The following is a 19426-nucleotide window of genomic DNA, read 5'->3' as shown; positions in this document are numbered from 1 at the left end:
ACAGGACAAACACTAACCCAGAGAGAGATTTGACAGAACAAGCAATGATCAGAGAGTGACAGGACAAACACTGAGCCAGAGAGAGAGTGATAGGACAAACACTGACCAAGGGAGAGGGAGAGAGTGACAGGACAAGCACTGACCCAGAGAAAGAGAGAGACAGACAGACAGACAGGACAAACACTGACCCAGAGAGAGAGAGTGAGACAGACAGGACAACACTGACCCAGTGACAGAGAGAGAGAGAGAGAGAGAGAGAGAGAGAGAGAGATTAAGGACAAACACTGACCCAGAGAAAGAGAGTGACAGGACAAGCACTGACCCAGAGCTAAAGAGAAAGAGAGAGGGACAGGACAAACACTGACCCAGAGAGAGAGAGACAGGACAAACACTGACCCAGAGAAAGAGAGAGAGAGACAGACAGACAGACAGGACAAACACTGACCCAGAGAGAGAGAGTGAGACAGACAGGACAACACTGACCCAGTGACAGAGAGAGAGAGAGAGAGAGATTAAGGACAAACACTGACCCAGAGAAAGAGAGAGAGTGACAGGACAAGCACTGACCCAGAGCTAAAGAGAGAGAGAGAGGGACAGGACAAACACTGACCCAGAGAGAGAGAGAGAGACAGACAGACAGACAGGACAACACTGACCCAGTGAGAGAGAGAGAGAGAGAGAGAGAGAGAGAGAGAGATTAAAGACAAACACTGACCCAGAGAAAGAGAGTGATAGAACAAACACTGTCCCAGAGAGAGAGTAAGTGACAGGACAAACACTAACCCAGAGAGAGATTTGACAGAACAAGCAATGATCAGAGAGTGACAGGACAAACACTGACCAAGGGAGAGAGTGATAGGACAAACACTGACCAAGGGAGAGAGAGAGAGTGACAGGACAAACACTGACCAAGGGAGAGAGTGACAGGACAAGCACTGACCAAGGGAGAGAGAGAGAGTGACAGGTCAAACACTGACCGAGAGAGAGACAGGACAAGCACTGACCGAGAGAGAGAGAGAGAGAGAGAGAGAGAGACAGGACAAACACTGACCCAGAGAGAGAGAGAGTGACAGGTCAAGCACTGACCCAGAGAGAGACACACACAAGACAAACGCTGACCCAGAGAGAGAGAGAGAGAGTGACAGGACAAACACTGACCCAGAGACAGAGTGACAGGAAAAGAACTGACCCAGATAGAGAGTGACAGGACAAACACTGACCCAGAGAGAGAGTAACAGGACAAGCACTGACCCAGAGATAGAGAGAGAGAGTGACAGGACAAGCACTGACCCAGAGAGAGACACACACAAGACAAACGCTGACCCAGAGAGAGAGAGAGAGTGACAGGACAAACACTGACCCAGAGACAGAGTGACAGGAAAAGAACTGACCCAGATAGAGAGTGACAGGACAAACACTGACCCAGAGACAGAGTGACAGGAAAAGAACTGACCCAGATAGAAAGTGACAGGACAAACACTGCCCCAGAGAGTGTGAGAGAGACAGGACAAACACTGACCCAGAGACAGAGTGGCAGGAAAAGAACTGACCCAGTTAGAGAGTGACAGGACAAACACTGACCCAGAGACAGAGTGGCATGAAAAGAACTGACCCAGTTAGAGAGTGACAGGACAAACACTGACCCAGAGAGAGAGTGATTGGACGAACACTGACCCAGAGAGAGAGTAACAGGATAAAAAATGACCCAGAGAGAGAGACACACAAGACAAACGCTGACCCAGAGAGAGAGAGAGAGAGTGACAGGACAAACACTGACCCAGAGACAGAGTGACAGGAAAAGAACTGACCCAGATAGAGAGTGACAGGCCAAACACTGACCCAGAGAGAGAGTAACAGGATAAACACTGACCCAGAGACAGAGTGACAGGAAAAGAACTGACCCAGATAGAGAGTGACAGGACAAACACTGGCCCAGATAGAGAGACACACACACAGGACAAGCACTGACCCAGAGAGAGAGAGAGAGAGAGAGAGTGACAGGACAAGCAGTGACCCAGAGAGAGACACACACAAGACAAACGCTGACCCAGAGAGAGAGAGAGAGTGACAGGACAAACGCTGACCCAGATAGAGAGAGAGTGACAGGACAAACACTGACCCAGAGACAGAGTGACAGGAAAAGAACTGACCCAGATAGAGAGTGACAGGACAAACACTGACCCAGATAGAGAGAGAGAGAGAGATAAAGGACAAACACTGACCCAGAGAGAGAGACACACACAGGACAAACACTGACCCAGAGAGAGAGTTGACAGAACAAGCACTGACCCAGAGAGAGTGACAGGACAAACACTGACCCAGAGAGAGAGGGTTGACAGAACAAGCACAGACCCAGAGAGAGTGACAGGACAAACACTGACCCAGAGAGAGAGGGTTGACAGAACAAGCACAGACCCAGAGAGAGAGCGACAGGACAAATACTGACCCAGAGAGAGAGAGAGAGAGAGAGTGAGTGAGAGACAGGACAGGCACTGACCCAGAGAGAGTGAGAGAGAGAGAGAGATAGAGAGTGACAGGACAAACACTGACCCAGAGAGAGAGTAACAGGACAAGCACTGACCCAGAGAGAGAGAGAGAGAGTGACAGGACAAGCACTGACCCAGAGAGAGTGACAGGTCAAGCACTGACCCAGAGAGAGAGAGAGTGACAGGACAAGCACTGACCCAGAGAGAGACACACACAAGACAAACGCTGACCCAGAGAGAGAGAGAGAGAGAGAGTGACAGGACAAACACTGACCCAGAGACAGAGTGACAGGAAAAGAACTGACCCAGATAGAAAGTGACAGGACAAACACTGCCCCAGAGAGAGAGAGAGAGACAGGACAAACACTGACCCAGAGACAGAGTGGCAGGAAAAGAACTGACCCAGTTAGAGAGTGACAGGACAAACACTGACCCAGAGAGAGAGAGTGATTGGACGAACACTGACCCAGAGAGAGAGTAACAGGATAAAAAATGACCCAGAGAGAGAGACACACACAAGACAAACGCTGACCCAGAGAGAGAGAGAGAGGGAGAGAGAGAGTGACAGGACAAACACTGACCCAGAGACAGAGTGACAGGAAAAGAACTGACCCAGATAGAGAGTGACAGGCCAAACACTGACCCAGAGAGAGAGAGAGAGGGAGAGAGAGAGTGACAGGATAAACACTGACCCAGAGACAGAGTGACAGGAAAAGAACTGACCCAGATAGAGAGTGACAGGACAAACACTGGCCCAGAGAGAGAGACACACACACAGGACAAACACTGACCTAGAAAGAGAGACAGTGTCATGAGAGAGAGAGAGAGAGAGAGAGACAGGTCAGGCGCTGACCCAGAGAGAGAGTGAGCGACAGAACAAACACTAACCCAGAGAGAGAGACACACACACAGGACAAACACTGACCCAGAGAGAGAGAGTGTGACAGGACAGGCACTGACCCAGAGAGAGAGAGAGACAGAGACAGACAGACAGACAGACAGACAGGACAAACACTGACCGAGAGAGTTTGACAGGACAAACACTGACCCAGAGAGAGAGTGATCGACGGGATAAACACTGACCCAGAGATAGAGAGAGAGAGAGAGAGATTAAGAACAAGCACTGACCCAGAAAGAGAACGACAGGACAAACACTGACCCAGAGATTGAAAGAGAGAGAGAAAGAAAGAGTGACAGGACAAGCATTGACCCAGAGTGAGAGAGACAGGACAGGCACAGACCCAGAGAGAGAGAGAGAGAGAGAGAGAGAGAGAGACAGGACAAACACTGACCCAGAGATAGAGAGAGAGAGTGACAGGACAAACACCAAATGAGGGAGAGAGAGAGAGAGAGAGAGAGAGAGGACAAACACTGACACAGAGAAAGAGAGTGACATGACAAACACTGACCCAGAGAGAGAGAGAGAGAGAGAGAGAGATAAAGGAGAAACACTGACCCAGAGAGAGAGACACACACAGGACAAACACTGACCCAGAGAGAGAGGGTTGACAGAACAAGCACAGACCCAGAGAGAGTGACAGGACAAACACTGACCCAGAGAGAGAGGGTTGACAGAACAAGCACAGACCCAGAGAGAGAGCGACAGGACAAATACTGACCCAGAGAGAGATAGAGAGAGAGTGAGAGACAGGACAGGCACTGACCCAGAGAAAGTGAGAGAGAGAGAGAGATAGAGAGTGACAGGACAAACACTGACCCAGAGAGAGAGTAACAGGACAAGCACTGACCCAGAGAGAGAGAGAGAGAGTGTGACAGGACAAGCACTGACCCAGAGAGAGACACACACAAGACAAACGCTGACCCAGAGAGAGAGAGAGAGAGATAGTGACAGGACAAACACTGACCCAGAGACAGAGTGACAGGAAAAGAACTGACCCAGATAGAAAGTGACAGGACAAACACTGCCCCAGAGAGAGAGAGAGAGACAGGACAAACACTGACCCAGAGACAGAGTGGCAGGAAAAGAACTGACCCAGATAGAGAGTGACAGGACAAACACTGACCCAGAGACAGAGTGGCATGAAAAGAACTGACCCAGTTAGAGAGTGACAGGACAAACACTGACCCAGAGAGAGAGTAACAGGATAAAAAATGACCCAGAGAGAGAGAGACACACAAGACAAACGCTGACCCAGAGAGAGAGAGAGTGACAGGACAAACACTGACCCAGAGACAGAGTGACAGGAAAAGAACTGACCCAGATAGAGAGTGACAGGACAAACACTGACCCAGAGACAGAGTGACAGGAAAAGAACTGACCCAGATAGAGAGTGACAGGACAAACACTGGCCCAGAGAGAGACACACACACAGGACAAACACTGACCCAGAGAGAGAGACACACACACAGGACAAACACTGACCCAGAGAGAGAGACACACACACAGGACAAACACTGGCCCAGAGAGAGAGACACACACACAGGACAAACACTGACCTAGAGAGAGAGACAGTGTCATGAGAGAGAGAGAGAGAGAGACAGGTCAGGCGCTGACCCAGAGAGAGAGTGAGCGACAGAACAAGCACTAACCCAGAGAGAGAGACACACACACAGGACAAACACTGACCCAGAGAGAGAGAGAGAGAGTGTGACAGGACAGGCACTGACCCAGAGAGAGAGAGAGACAGAGACAGACAGACAGACAGGACAAACACTGACCGAGAGAGTTTGACAGGACAAACACTGACCCAGAGAGAGAGTGATCGACGGGATAAACACTGACCCAGAGATAGAGAGAGAGAGAGAGATTAAGAACAAGCACTGACCCAGAAAGAGAACGACAGGACAAACACTGACCCAGAGATTGAAAGAGAGAGAGAAAGAAAGAGTGACAGGACAAGCATTGACCCAGAGTGCGAGAGACAGGACAGGCACTGACCCAGAGAGAGAGAGTAGAGGGAGAGAGAGAGAGAGAGAGAGTGTGACAGGACAAATACTGACCCGAGAGAGAGTTTGACAGGACAAACACTTACCCAGAGAGAGAGAGAGAGAGAGAGAGAGAGACAGGACAAACACTGACCCAGAGATAGAGAGAGAGAGTGACAGGACAAACACCAAATGAGAGAGAGAGTGAGAGAGAGAGAGTGAGAGAGAGTGAGAGAGAGAGAGAGAGAGGACAAACACTGACACAGAGAAAGAGAGTGACATGACAAACACTGACCCAGAGGGAGAGAGAGAGATAAAGGACAAACACTGACCCAGAGGGAGAGACACACACAGGACAAACACTGACCCAGAGAGAGAGTTGACAGAACAAGCACTGACCCAGAGAGAGTGACAGGACAAACACTGACCCAGAGAGAGAGGGTTGACAGAACAAGCACAGACCCAGAGAGAGAGCGACAGGACAAATACTGACCCAGAGAGAGAGAGAGAGAGAGTGAGAGACAGGACAGGCACTGACCCAGAGAGAGTGAGAGAGAGAGAGAGATAGAGAGTGACAGGACAAACACTGACCCAGAGAGAGAGTAACAGGACAAGCACTGACCCAGAGATAGAGAGAGAGAGTGACAGGACAAGCACTGACCCAGAGAGAGACACACACAAGACAAACGCTGACCCAGAGAGAGAGAGAGAGTGACAGGCCAAACACTGACCCAGAGAGAGAGAGAGAGAGTGTGACAGGACAAACACTGACCCAGAGACAGAGTGACAGGAAAAGAACTGACCCAGATAGAGAGTGACAGGACAAACACTGGCCCAGATAGAGAGTGACAGGACAAACACTGACCCAGAGAGAGAGACATACACACAGGACAAACACTGACCCAGAGAGAGAGTGAGAGAGTGACAGGACAAAATCCGGCCTAGAGAGAGAGAGAGAGACAGAGACAGAGACAGAGACGGAGTGACAGGACAAACACCGACCCAGAGAGAAAGTGACAGGTCAAGCACTGACCTAGAGAGAGAGAGACAGGACAAACACTGACCCAGAGAGAGAGTGACAGAGACAGAGACAGGACAAACACTGACCCAGAGTGTGTGACAGAACCAGTAGTGATCAGAGACAATGACAGAAAAAGCACTGACTTTTATTTAAAAAGTGAAGGAAACAAAATAAGCAGGTAACTGTCGGCTAGTTAGTTTAACATTGAAAAGTTTTCCGAGTCTGTTATAAAGGATGCCATAGCAGAGCATTTAGAAATACTCTGCAAAGTCAGCCTGGCTTCACATAGGGGAAATCATACCTTAAAAACCTGCCAGAAGTCTTTGAGGTGGTAACCAGCATGATAGATAAAGGCAAATAAGACCATAAACCATAAGAACACACGAATGGAAGTATGGCCATTCGGCCCATCAAGTCCACTCCGCCATTTAATCACTGCTGATGGGCATTTCAACTCCACTTACCCGCACTCTCCCTGTCGCCTTAATTCCTTGTGAGATCAAAAATTTATCAATCTCTGCCTGGAAGACATTTAATGCCCCAGCCTCCACTGCACTCTGTGGCGATGAATTCCACAGGCGGGAGGCCCCACCACTCTCTGGCTGAAGAAATGTCTCCTCATTTCCATTCTAAATTGAGCCCCTCTAATTCTAAAGCTGTGCCCGCGGGTCCTAGTCTCCCCACCTATCGGAAACACATTCCCAGGGTCCACCCTTTCTAAGCCATGCATTATCTTGTAAGTTTCTATTAGATCTCCCCTCAACCTTCTAAACTCTAATGAACACAATCCCAGGATCCTCAGCCATTTGTCATATGTTAGGCCTACCATTCCAGGGATCCTCCGTGTGAATCTCTGCTGGACATGCACCAGTGCCAGTATGTCCTTCCTGAGGTGTGGGGCCCAAAACTGGACACAGTATTCTAAATGGGGCCCAACTAGAGCTTTATAAAGTCTCAGTAGCACATCGCTGCTTTTATATTCCAACCCTCTTGAGATAAATGACAACATTACATTTGCTTTCTTAATCACAGACTCAACCTGCAACTCAACCTTCAGGGAATCCCAGACTAGCACTCCCAGATCCCTTTGTATTTGGGCTTTAGAAATTTTCTCACCGGTTTAGAAAATAGTCTATGCCTGTATTCTTTTATCCAAAGTGTAAGACCTCACATTTGCTCACGTTGAATTTCATCAGCCATTTCCTGGACCATCTCCTAAACTGTCTAGATCTTTCTGCAGCCTCTCCATCTCCTCAGTACTACCTGCCTCTTCGAATCATCGGCAAACTTCGCCAGAATGCCCCCAGTCCCTTCATCCAGGTCACTAACACATAAAGTGAACAGCTGCGGCCCCAACACTGAACCCTGCGGGACACCGCTTGTCACCAGCTGCCATTCCGAAAAAGAACCTTTTATCCCTACTCCCTGCCTTCTGTCAGACAGCCAATCCTCAATCCATACCAATAAGGGGATGTAATATATTTGGATTTTCAGAAAATGTTTGATGAGTTCCACACATTAGGTTATTTAATTAGACAAGAACCTCTGGTGTTAAAGTTTGTCTATTAACATAGAGGATTGCTTAACTGATTTATTGATATGATTTATTGTCACAATAGAAGATAAGAAGGATAAGAGAGACCAGTGCTGCAACCTCAGCCATTTATTATCTATAATGTATGACTTAGATGAAGAGATGACAACTAATGTATCAAAACCAAAGAGTCATGAAATTGACTGGTCAGCTACGTTAATGCTAACAGCTATATCCACTATAATCACCTCAATCCAGAGAGTGACTGGACCTGAGCAGGCACTTACACTGGCTGATGACTATGGGATAAATTCACAAGCCCCTGCATTAAAAGAAACCCTTCCCTAGTCTTCCCAACCAGGGATAAAGTTGGAGAGAGTGATATGAACTGAGCACCCATGGTACAAAATGCTGGGAGCCTTTTCAGGACAGTAAAGTTAATGCTGAGATGAAATGGAGTCCAAGAAACTTAACCACCTCAGACATTTCCAGGACAACTGCTGGAAAACCCTGGGAAAAAATCAATGAGATTTTTCAGGGCACTTACATCCGGTGCAGGTAATGGAAGTCATTCTGAGAGTCACAGCTATGATTGCAGTTATGAAGCCCTGTAAGGGTGTTCCTGAGAGGATAGATAAAGCACAACAAATCCCTGAGAGTTACCAGGATTTTGTATTCAACAGTAGAGTGGTCCTCAATTCTCCAGGGTGAGGTGAGCAAGCCAGCAGTGATACAACATCTGTGGATTAGTGGCAAAGTTGAGAGATTTTGATGAGAATTGCTGTCTCACCATTTAGTCAAGACTTGACCTCTTCCAGTGGTCCCCAGCATCACAGATGTCATAGAACCATAGAATCATACAGTATAGAAGAGGGCTTTCAGCATATGGAGTCTGCACCCAAGCCTACTTAAACTACTCTAAATCTACACCAGAACTTGGTCCATAGCCTTGAATGTTATGACATTTCATGTGCTCAGAAGTATGTTTTAAATTTTATGGTGTTTCCTTTTACCCAAGGTTAAAAATCACACAACACCAGGTTATAATCCAACAGGTTTAATTGGAAGCACACTAGCTTTCGGAGCGACTATCAGGTGGTAGTGGAGGGCTCAATCCTAACACACAGAATTTATAGCAAAAATTTACAGTGTGATGTAACTGCAGGGGTACTAATTCTCCAGATGAAGGAATGCAGTAGGTGGTTATCAGAAACATTTTATGTGTAAAAAGAGATAATATTAACCTTCAGAATAATCAAATTATTGTGTGTGTTGACCACACAACCACTAGATGGCACAAGAGCTGCAAAAGTGGTGTCATTGCCTTAAACTTCATTCTCCATGACGTCTCAGGCAACTGCCAGCAACAAATAAGGCACTGTTCAATCATAAAGAGAACAGTAAATAAACCTTGCATTGGCAAGTTCTGCTCAGCCTTCTTCGCTGTCCCCATCTCCCAGCTTTCTGCTCTCTCTTCCCCACCCTCTTACAGGCTCTCCATGGGTTTAAAGAAATCCTGTTTCCTGCTGCTGGTTGTAGAAAGCTCTCACAACTGGGCTCAGACTAACGCACTATTATGAAGGCGTGCGACTATGAAATCGGGATCGAGCCACAATGATCTTGGTCAGAGCCTGTATTGGCATCAGTCCGCTGACACCTCAGCTAAGGATATGGATAATAAACGTACAGACCTATATATACACGAATGATTACTCGATCTCTGTATGTTACGAAATGGAATGTTTACGTATGTATGGCATGACCAATTGTACAGATCAAAATATTTTATGAATCAAGTATATTTTTGAAATTAAAAGAAAAGTATGATCTCCCAACCTCTGCCAGAGTCCCCACTGCAGCACTTCTGCCCATGCTGCAGGAAAAGCTAAGACACTGACCTCTAGAGGCTGCATAGTTGGTTGCATTTACAAGTATTATTATAAAGTTGATGACCACTCCATTCTGGATAGGCTTAATGCTCCGAAAAAGCACTAAGTCAAGTTGGAGACTGAATGCCAGCCAGATAGGGGTTGTGATTATTGCTTTCTCTGTTCATCCTTCTCTTCCTCAGCTCCTCACCATGTGCCAGTTGACAAGAGCTGTGCCTTCAATATATGGGGGTGATGCAGGATGCAGTGGGTCCCAGCAATATTCTGGAGAGTTCTGCACAGTTTCTCCAGGGTGTTTTATGCTATGGAAGCATTGTTGAAGCACCCAACATTTTGGGATTTATCAGCATTTCTTGCGTCACACATTTGGAGTACTGCACTTCATTAACGCTTGTTCAGACAAAAAATTAACCACTGATATGTCAAAAGATGTTTGTATTGATTTGATTGTGTATTCGGTGAGAAATAAAAGGCCACGATGATTGGGAATCACATGCAGCATGCATTTAGATATTTTCAGAAATGAAAGGTAAGATCCCGGAACAATTTGGGAAGATTGAATGGAAATGTGAATCAGTTAAAATGATTGGGTCTGTCTGCAGAAACACAATTAACAACTGAGAGAGGAAGAAGACAGTTAAATGGTTACGCTGACTCTACAGTTCTAATTCAAAAAAAAGTGTGGTGCTGGAAAAGCACAGCAGGTCAGGCAGCGTCTAAGAAGCAGAAAGGGCTTATGCCCAAAATGTTGACTCTCCTGCTCCTCAGATGCTGCCTGATCTGCTGTGCTTTTCTAGCACCACACTTGTCTCTGACCTCCAGCATCTGCAGTCCTCACTTTCCCCGATATAATTCAGGTTGTATTATTAAATGATTCCAACTGAGAAGGACAGCATAAATCCACAAAGATTTTTGCAAGCTAAATGTCATCTATTGTGATCCAGGCAATGGCCACAATTATGGTAATAGTTTGCTGACATGACTGAATAGGCTATTGATATCTTACTAGGAGCTGGTGAAAGCTGATATTGATTCCTTTAGTGTTGTGTCTCCTGATCAGCATGCTTGTATATCTTGAAGAAACATACTTATGATGTTACCAATATATCATAACGCGTGACCTGTGGGTATAATGGTCTCACTTCATCTTACCCAGGGATCACTTGAAGCATGGCATGCTGCTCCATTGCAATTTGCCCTGTGCAACTTACTTGCTTAACACTAGCCCAGACACTATGGTCAGAATCTTCCTAGCCCCGAACAACAGGGCATTCACAAAATGATGGGAAGAAGTAGTGATGTTGGCAGTAAGGACATTCGAGAGAAAGAAGTCCGATTCCCCAACCAACTATTGAATAATGAGATGGGTATCTCACTAATGAACGGGTGAGAGGCCTATGCAACCAGTTGCATGCATTAACATGTCATTATTATCTAAAATTTCCTGATTTATTTGCAATTTCAGATTCGCCCGTCCACTTGTTAGAAAGCAGGCGGGTGACAGTTCCCACATGAATGTCAGAGCAGTTATCTGCCAACCCCAGCACACCATTTATTCTTCTGGGCCTCCATCTTGGTCAGCAGTGAGCAAATTCTCACAGCACTCTCCATGGGCCCTGAGTCTCTGTATCACCTGTCTACAGACAGCTGCCTCACTGCACCCTCATGGCCCAATTCCAATCTACTTACCATACAGTTCTGCAAGTAAATGCTGCACTTAGAGCACACTGGCACCTTTCATTGAAATGCTGCTACCAGGAAACTTTACTCACAGGAGCAGGCACCCTCATGGATGGATTTCACCAGCTTGCATCTCAGCGATCCTCGCTTGCTGTCTTAGTGCTCCATGGGTTTGCACCTATTTGGACACTCACAGCACCTCTGTTTTGTCTTGCCTTTTTGTGCTTTGTCACTCAGCCAGAGATTCATGTCTCACGGTCATCTGTCTTTTTTTGCTGCAGACACAAAGCAAGGCAGCTTTTCATACTTGTTGGCAGTGATCAGACAAGGGAGTGAGCATGTTGGGGCACAGTGTTCTGTAAATGTCACAGCATTTCTTGCTGCATTTACAATCTGAAAAGGTTGAGAGTAGGGAGGTCCAAAATCACGTTTCAGGGATGCAAATGGCACCGGCAAGCAAGAAGTTGTATTGAAGTGTGTCTACTTCAACGCCAGGAGCATCCCGAATAAGGTGGCTGAACTTGCAGCATGGGTTAGTACCTGGGACTTTGATGTTGTGGCCATTTCGGAGACATGGTTAGAGCAGGGACAGGAATGGCTGTTGTTGGTTCCAGGATTTAGATGTTTCAGTAAGAATAGAGAAGATGGTAAAAGAGGGGGAGGTGTGGCATTGTTGGTCAAGGACAGTATTACAGTTGCAGAAAGGATGTTTGGGGACTCGTCAACTCAGGTAGTATGGGTTGAAGTTAGAAACAGGAAAGGAGAGGTCACCCTGTTGGGAGTTTTCTATAGGCCTCCCTATAGTTTCAGAGATGTAGAAGAAAGGTTAGCAAAGATGATACTCGATAGAAGTGAGAGAGACAGGATAGTTGTCATGGGGGACTTCAACTTTCCAAATATTGACTGGGAACACTATAGTACGAGTACTATAGATGGGTCAGTTTTTGTCCAGTGTGCGCAGGAGGGCTTCCTGACACAGTATGTAGACAGGCCAATAAGGGGCGAAGCCACTTTAGATTTGGTACTGGATAATGAGCCCAGCCAGGTGTTAGATTTGGAAGTAAGTGAGCACTTTGGTGATAGCATTCACAATTCGGTTATGTTTACTTTAGTGATAGAAAGGGATAGGAGTATACCACTGGGTAAGAGTTACAGCTGGGGGAAAGGCAATTACGATGCAATTAGGCAAGAGTGTATACATTGAAGTGTATACTTCAATGCCAGAAGTATAAGGAATAAGGTAGGTGAACTTGCAGCGTGGGTTGGTACCTGGGACTTCGATGTTGTGGCCATTACAGAGACGTGGGTAGAACAGGGACAAGAATGGCTGTTGCACGTTCCAGGGTTCAAATGTTTTAGTAAGATCAGACATGGGGGTAAAAAAGGGGGAGGCGTGGCATTACTTGTCAAAGACAGTATCACAGCAGTGGAATGGACGATGGAAGAGGACTTGCCATCTGAGGTAGTTTGGGCTGAGGTTAGAAATAGGAAAGGTGAGGTCACCCTGTTAGGTGTTTTCTACAGGCCTCCTAATAGTCCTAGAGAAGTAGAGGATAATATTGCGAGGATGATTCAGGAAAAGAGTGAAGGTAGCAGGGTGGTTGTTATGGGGGACTTTAACTTCCCAGATATTGACTGGGAGAGCTATAGCTCGAGTTCATTAGATGGGTCGGTGTTTGTACAATGTGTGCAGGAGGGTTTCCTGACACAATATGTCGACAGGCCAACAAGAGGGGAGGCTATATTGGATTTGGTTCTAGGTAATGAACCAGGCCAGGTGTTAGACTTGGAGGTAGGTGAGCACTTCGGGGACAGTGACCACAACTCGGTGACTTTTACTTTAGTGATGGAGAGGGATAATCGTGCGCCGCAGGGCAAGAGCTATAGCTGGGGGCAGGGAAATTATGATGCAGTGAGGCATGACTTAGGTTGTGTGGATTGGAAAAACAGGCTTCAAGAGAAGAACACTAATGAGATGTGGGGATTGTTCAAGGAGCAGCTACTGCGTGTCCTCGATAGGTATGTACCAGTCAGGCATGGTGTAAAGGGCCTTGTGAGGCAGCCGTGGTTTAGTAAGGAATTGGAGTCCCTTGTGAAAGGGAAGAAGGCGGCATATGTAAAGATGAGGCGTGAAGGTTCAGTAGGGGCGATTGAGAGTTATAAGGTAGCCAGGAAGGAGCTAAAGAGGGAGCTAAGAAAAGCGAGAAGGGGACATGAAAAGTCTTTAGCTGGTAGGATTAGGGAAAACCCAAAGGCTTTCTATAGGTATGTCAAGAATAAAAGGATGACTAGGGTAGGTATCGGTCCAGTCAAGGATAGTAGTGGGAAGTTGTGTGTGGAGGCGGAGGAGATTGGAGAGACATTAAATCAGTACTTTTCATCAGTATTCACTCAGGAACAGGACACTGTTGCTGATGTGAATATGGAATCACAAATAATTAGAATGGATGCCCTGGAAATATGCAGGGAAGAGGTTTTGGGAATATTGGAAAGGATGAATATAGATAAGTCTCCTGGGCCTGATGGCATTTACCCCAGGATCCTATGGGAAGCTAGGGAGGAGATAGCAGAGCCATTGGCCTGGATTTTTATGTCGTCATTGTCAACGGGAATAGTACCAGAGGACTGGAGGATAGCGAATGTGGTCCCATTGTTCAAGAAAGGGAGTAGGGATAGCCCTAGTAACTATAGGCCAGTGAGTCTGACTTCAGTGGTGGGCAAAGTCTTAGAGAGAATGGTAAGGGATAAGATTTATGAACATCTGGGTAGGAATAACGTGATCAGGGATAGCCAGCATGGTTTTGTGAAGGGCAGGTCGTGCCTCACAAACCTTATTGAGTTCTTTGAGAAGGTGACTAAGGAAGTGGATGAGGGTAAAGCAGTAGATGTTGTGTATATGGATTTTAGTAAGGCGTTCGATAAGGTTCCCCATGGTAGGCTAATGCTAAAACTTCAGAGGTATGGCATTGAGGATACATTAGAGGTTTGGATTAGGAATTGGCTGGCTGGAAGGAGACAGAGGGTAGTAGTTGATGGATTATGTTCATCTTGGAGCGCAGTTACTAGCGGTGTACCACAAGGATCTGTTTTGGGACCATTGCTTTTTGTTATCTTTATAAATGATCTAGAGGAAGGACTTGAAAGCTGGGTAAGCAAGTTTGCGGATGACACGAAAGTCGGTGGAGTTGTGGATAGTGAGGAAGGAAGTGGTAGGTTACAGCGGGATATAGATAAGTTGCAGAGCTGGGCGGAAATGTGGCAAATGGAATTCAATGTAGCTAAGTGCGAAGTCGTTCACTTTGGTAGGAATAACAAGATGATGGATTACTGGGCTAATGGTAGGCTACTTGGTAGTGTAGATGAGCAGAGGGATCTTGGTGACTATGTACACAGATCTCTGAAAGTTGCCACCCAGGTAAATAGTGCTGTGAGGAAGGCATATGGTGTACTGGGCTTTATTGGCAGAGGAATTGAGTTCCGGAGTCCTGAGGTCATGTTGCAGTTGTATAAGACTCTGGTGAGGCCTCATCTGGAGTATTGTGTGCAGTTTTGGTCGCCATACTATAGGAAGGATGTGGAAGCTTTAGAACGAGTGCAGAGGAGGTTTACCAGGATGTTGCCTGGAATGGTAGGAAGATCGTATGAGGAAAGGCTGAGGCACTTGGGGCTGTTCTCATTGGAGAAGAGAAGGTTTAGGGGAGATCTGATAGAAGTGTATAAGATGATTAGGGGTTTAGATAGGGTAGATACAAAGAACCTTTTACCGCTAATGGAGTCAGGTGTTACTAGGGGACATAGCTTTAAATTAAGGGGTGGTAGGTATAGGACAGATGTTAGGGGTAGATTCTTCACACAGCGGGTTGTGAGTTCATGGAATGCCCTGCCCGTATCAGTGGTGAACTCTCCTTCTTTATGTTCATTTAAGCAGGCATTGGATAGGCATTTGGAAGTTATTGGGCTAGTATAGGTTAGGTAGGACTCGGTCGGCGCAACATCGAGGGCCGAAGGGCCTGTACTGCGCTGTATCCTTCTATGTTCTATATGTTCTATGTAGTTAGGAAGCATAGGATGGGGAAGGAAACTGCAGGGGATGGGCAATTAGAAATGTGGAGCTTATTCAAGGAACAGCTCCTGTGTGTCCTAGATAAGTATGTACCTGTCAGGCAGGGAGGAAGCTGTAGAGCACGGGAGCCGTGGTTTATGAAGGAAGTGGAATCTCTGGTCAAGAGGAAGAAGAAGGCTTATGTTAGGATGAGATGTGAAGGCTCAGTTAGGGCGCTTGAGGGTTACAAAGGTAGCCAGGAAAGACCTAAAGAGAGAGCTCAGAAGAGCCAGGAGGAGACATGAGAAATTGTTGGCGGATAGGATCAGGGTTAACCCTAAAGCTTTCTATAGGTATTTAAGGAATAAAAGAATAAAAAGATTAAGATAAGAGCCAATCAAAGATAGAAGTGGGAAGTTGTCTGTGGAGTCAGAGGAGATAGGAGTAGCATTAAATGATATTTTTCGACAGTATTCACTCTAGAAAATGACAATGTTGTCGAGGAGAATACTGAGATACAGGCTCCTAGATTAGGTGTGACTGAGGTTCACAAGGAAGAGGCATTAGAAATCCTGCAGAGTGTGAAAATAGATACGTCCCCTGGGCCGAATGGGGTTTATCCTAGGATCCTCTGGGAAGCCAGGGAGGAGATTGCCGAGCCTTTGGCATTGATCTTTAAATCGTCATTGTCTACAGGAATAGTGCCAGAAGACTGGAGGATAGCAAATGTGGTTCCTGTGTTTAAGGAGGGAAGTAGAGACAATCCTGGTAATTATAGACCAGTGAGCCTTACTTCAGTTGTTGGTAAAGAGTTGGAAAAGATCATAAGAGATAGGATTTATAATCATCTACAAAATAATAATTTGATTAGGGATAGTCAGCATGGTTTGGTGAAGGGTAGGTCGTGCCTCACAAACCTTATTGAGTTCTTTGAGAAGGTGACCAAACAGGTAGATGAGAGTAAACCGGTTGATGTGGTGGATATGGATTTCAGCAAGGCGTTCGATAAGGTTCCCCACAGCAGGCTATTGTACAAAATGCGGAGGGATGGGATTGAGGGTGATATAGCAGTTTGGATCCGTAATTGGCTTGCTGAAAGAAGACAGAGGGTGGTGGTTGATGGGAAATGTTCATCCTGGAGTCCAGTTACCAGTGTTATACTGCAAGGTCGGTGTTGAGTCCACTGCTATTCGTCATTTTTATAAATGACCTGAATGAGGGTGTAGGTGGGTGGGTTAGTAAATTTGCAGACGACACTAAGGTCGGTGGAGTTGTGGATAGTGACGAAGGATGTTGTAGGTTACAGAGAGACAGGTAAGCTGCAGAGCTGGGCTGAGATGTGGCAAATGGAGTTTAATGCGGACAAGTGTGAGGTGATTCACTTTGGTCGGAGTAACCGGAATGTAAAGTACTGGGCTAATGGTAAGATTCTCGGTAGTGTAGATGAGCAGAGAGATCTCAGTGTCCAGGTACACAGATCCCTGAATGTTGCCACCCAGGTTGACAGGGTTGTCAAGAAGGCATACAATGTTTTAGCTTTTATTAATAGAGGGATCGAGTTCCGGAACCATGAGGTTATGCTGCAGCTGTACCAACCTCTGGTGCGGCCGCACTTGGAGTATTGTATACAGTCCTGGTCACTGCATTATAAGAAGGAGGTGGAAACTTTGGAAAGGGTGCAGAGGAGATTTACGAGGATGTTGCCTGGTATGGAGGGAAGGTCTTACGAGGAAAGGCTGAGGGACTTGAGGCTGTTTTCGTTAGGGAGAAGAAGGCTGAGAGGTGACTTAATAGAGACATATAAGATAATCAGAGGGTTAGATAGGGTGGGCAGAGAGAGTCTTTTTCCAAGAATGGTGACGGCGAGCACGAGGGGGCATAGCTTTAAATTGAGGGGTGATAGATATAGGACAGATGTCAGAGGTAGTTTCTTTACTCAGAGAATAGTAAGGGTATGGAATGCTTTGCCTGCAACAGTAGTAGATGTGCCAACTTTAAGTACATTTAAGTCGTCATTGGACAAGCATATGAACGTACATGGAATAGTGTAGGTTAGATGGGCTTCATATTGGTATGACAGGTCGGCGCAACATAGAGGGCCAAAGGGCCTGTACTGCGCTGTAATGTTCTATGTTCTATGTTCAAACACCCCACATGGCCTCCTGTCAATACACTGCGAGGTAGGGCAGTGCATCAGGCAGGCTCTGATGATCTTGGCATAGTCCTGGCACGCTTGGCCTGTGCAGTGGTTCTGGTGACCCAGGCTGCTAAGATCAATCTAATATAAAACTACTGAAAATTACAGACGGTGTCTTAAAACAGACACATCTTATTAAGATTTTTTCAGAGATCAGCCAATATCAAAACATCTGTAGCAACAAAGTTGCTTTTATTCTAACCAGAGAACCGATCAAGGAGCAGCAGATGGTGTAAGTACTCATCTTTGACTTAAATGAATTGAAATTTTTTATTATCTCCTGAAAACATTCTATCGGAGGTGAATTTGTGTTGTTCAAGGAAGCATATTCCTAAGTAGAAAACTGTTCCTAATCCCACAGTGGATTTAGGATGAAAACTGTTCCAGGTAGTCCAGCACGGATGTGCTATTCTGAGACTGGAACTGAAAGGCATTGTTGGGGTAAGAAAAATGAGCTTTAGTTTGCATCTCGTCATACTATATCATTCATAGTGCTTTCACAAGCAGAAGAAAGTTAATTTGAAAAATTGTGATTACATTGTATTTCATGCCTACTTGTGAATTAAATTATGTCAGGTCTTGAGCTCTCCTTTTCTTCACCTGCCTTTTAGTAATATGGTCACAGGAATAAAACCCAAAGCAGTAGCTGTGCTCCACTCCACTTCAGTTAGCCTCTCTCTAGCCTTTTACTCTCAGTTTCACTCTACATTTTCTCCATATCCTTCCAAGCCCTTATCTCCAAACTATCTACTTGACACTCAGCATCTTGATTGATTTTGCAGACTGTGCTCTTGGCAGCACATTCCTGCCACCGTTGTTTTGAAAAAAATCTTTGGAACCTGTTGTTTAGTTAAATTCTCTAAAAACTAAACCGTTCTTTTCTGGATTCACCTACTAGAGGGAAGAATCTTTTCCTATCAACTCGCCAAACGTTACAGATGTCTACACCACTCATTCCCTTTTCCACTTTTACATTCTGCCACACCAGAAATTTAACTCACGTTACTCAATTTCTCCTCAAAAACTCCAGTTTCTTGGTGAAATAAATTGGCATCCGATTTCCTTTTGCATGTGAAGCATCTAAAGCACAGCACAATGTTTATTTGAAATGAGATCTGACCAGTACACTATAGTTCTGCTGGCATTCTACATAACTTGCCATAAAACCTGGCATCCACCAGCCTCTTTGAGAATTGTTTGTACTTTCCAAATGACCATTATTGATTTATGCACTCCTATATTTCTTCTCTTTTTTTTAACCCTGTGTGTCATATTTCCAAGGAGTGCAATGCTGCTTACATCTCAGCTTTTATTAGAACTGGATAGATGATGGCTTCAGGGCTTGCCCCGTGGCAGAGGTCACATGACTACGGAAAGCCAGGAAAGAAATTCGTACACGATTGCATTTCAACTGAAACATTCTACTTTCCAGAAACAAAAAGAAACAAAATCAGTATCCTCTGACATTTGCAACTGCGAGGTACCTAAGTTATGCACTCAATGGTTTTAATGCATGAACAAACGTTTGTTCTTCTGCTGAGAGCCATTTTTGTCAGGTTCTTTGCATGCAAGGCTCCAAGATCTTTAATGTCTTTGGGAGTTGTGTAGTACACGTGGGTTGTTAGCTTTTCCTTCCACATCATCTCCTTGGGATGATGGGCACCCTGGTTTGGTTTTGAAATCTTCTGATT

At 45.8% G+C, this 19426-nt stretch overlaps 1 protein-coding gene across 4 annotated transcripts in view; it reads right to left on the bottom strand.

Moving 5' to 3' along the window:
• Nucleotides 1-11647, bottom strand: part of LOC132820061 (uncharacterized) — a 115493-nt gene extending 103846 nt beyond the window's left edge. The window contains exon 1 of one of the 4 annotated variants that reach the window (XR_009645170.1): nt 11589-11646. The gene's annotated coding sequence lies outside the window, so the exon portion shown is untranslated. Of the gene's footprint in view, nt 1-11588 lie in introns of all 4 variants that reach the window. The other 3 variants (XM_060832003.1, XM_060831990.1, XM_060831982.1) reach the window with 3 other exon arrangements.
• Nucleotides 11648-19426: the final 7779 nt, after the last annotated feature.

The sequence above is a fragment of the Hemiscyllium ocellatum genome, chromosome 1 (genome assembly GCF_020745735.1).
Source record: "Hemiscyllium ocellatum isolate sHemOce1 chromosome 1, sHemOce1.pat.X.cur, whole genome shotgun sequence".
Classification (NCBI taxonomy): domain Eukaryota; kingdom Metazoa; phylum Chordata; class Chondrichthyes; order Orectolobiformes; family Hemiscylliidae; genus Hemiscyllium; species Hemiscyllium ocellatum.
The sequence above is the reverse complement of the archived record's forward strand: the minus strand, read 5'-3'. Positions and strand labels throughout refer to the sequence as shown.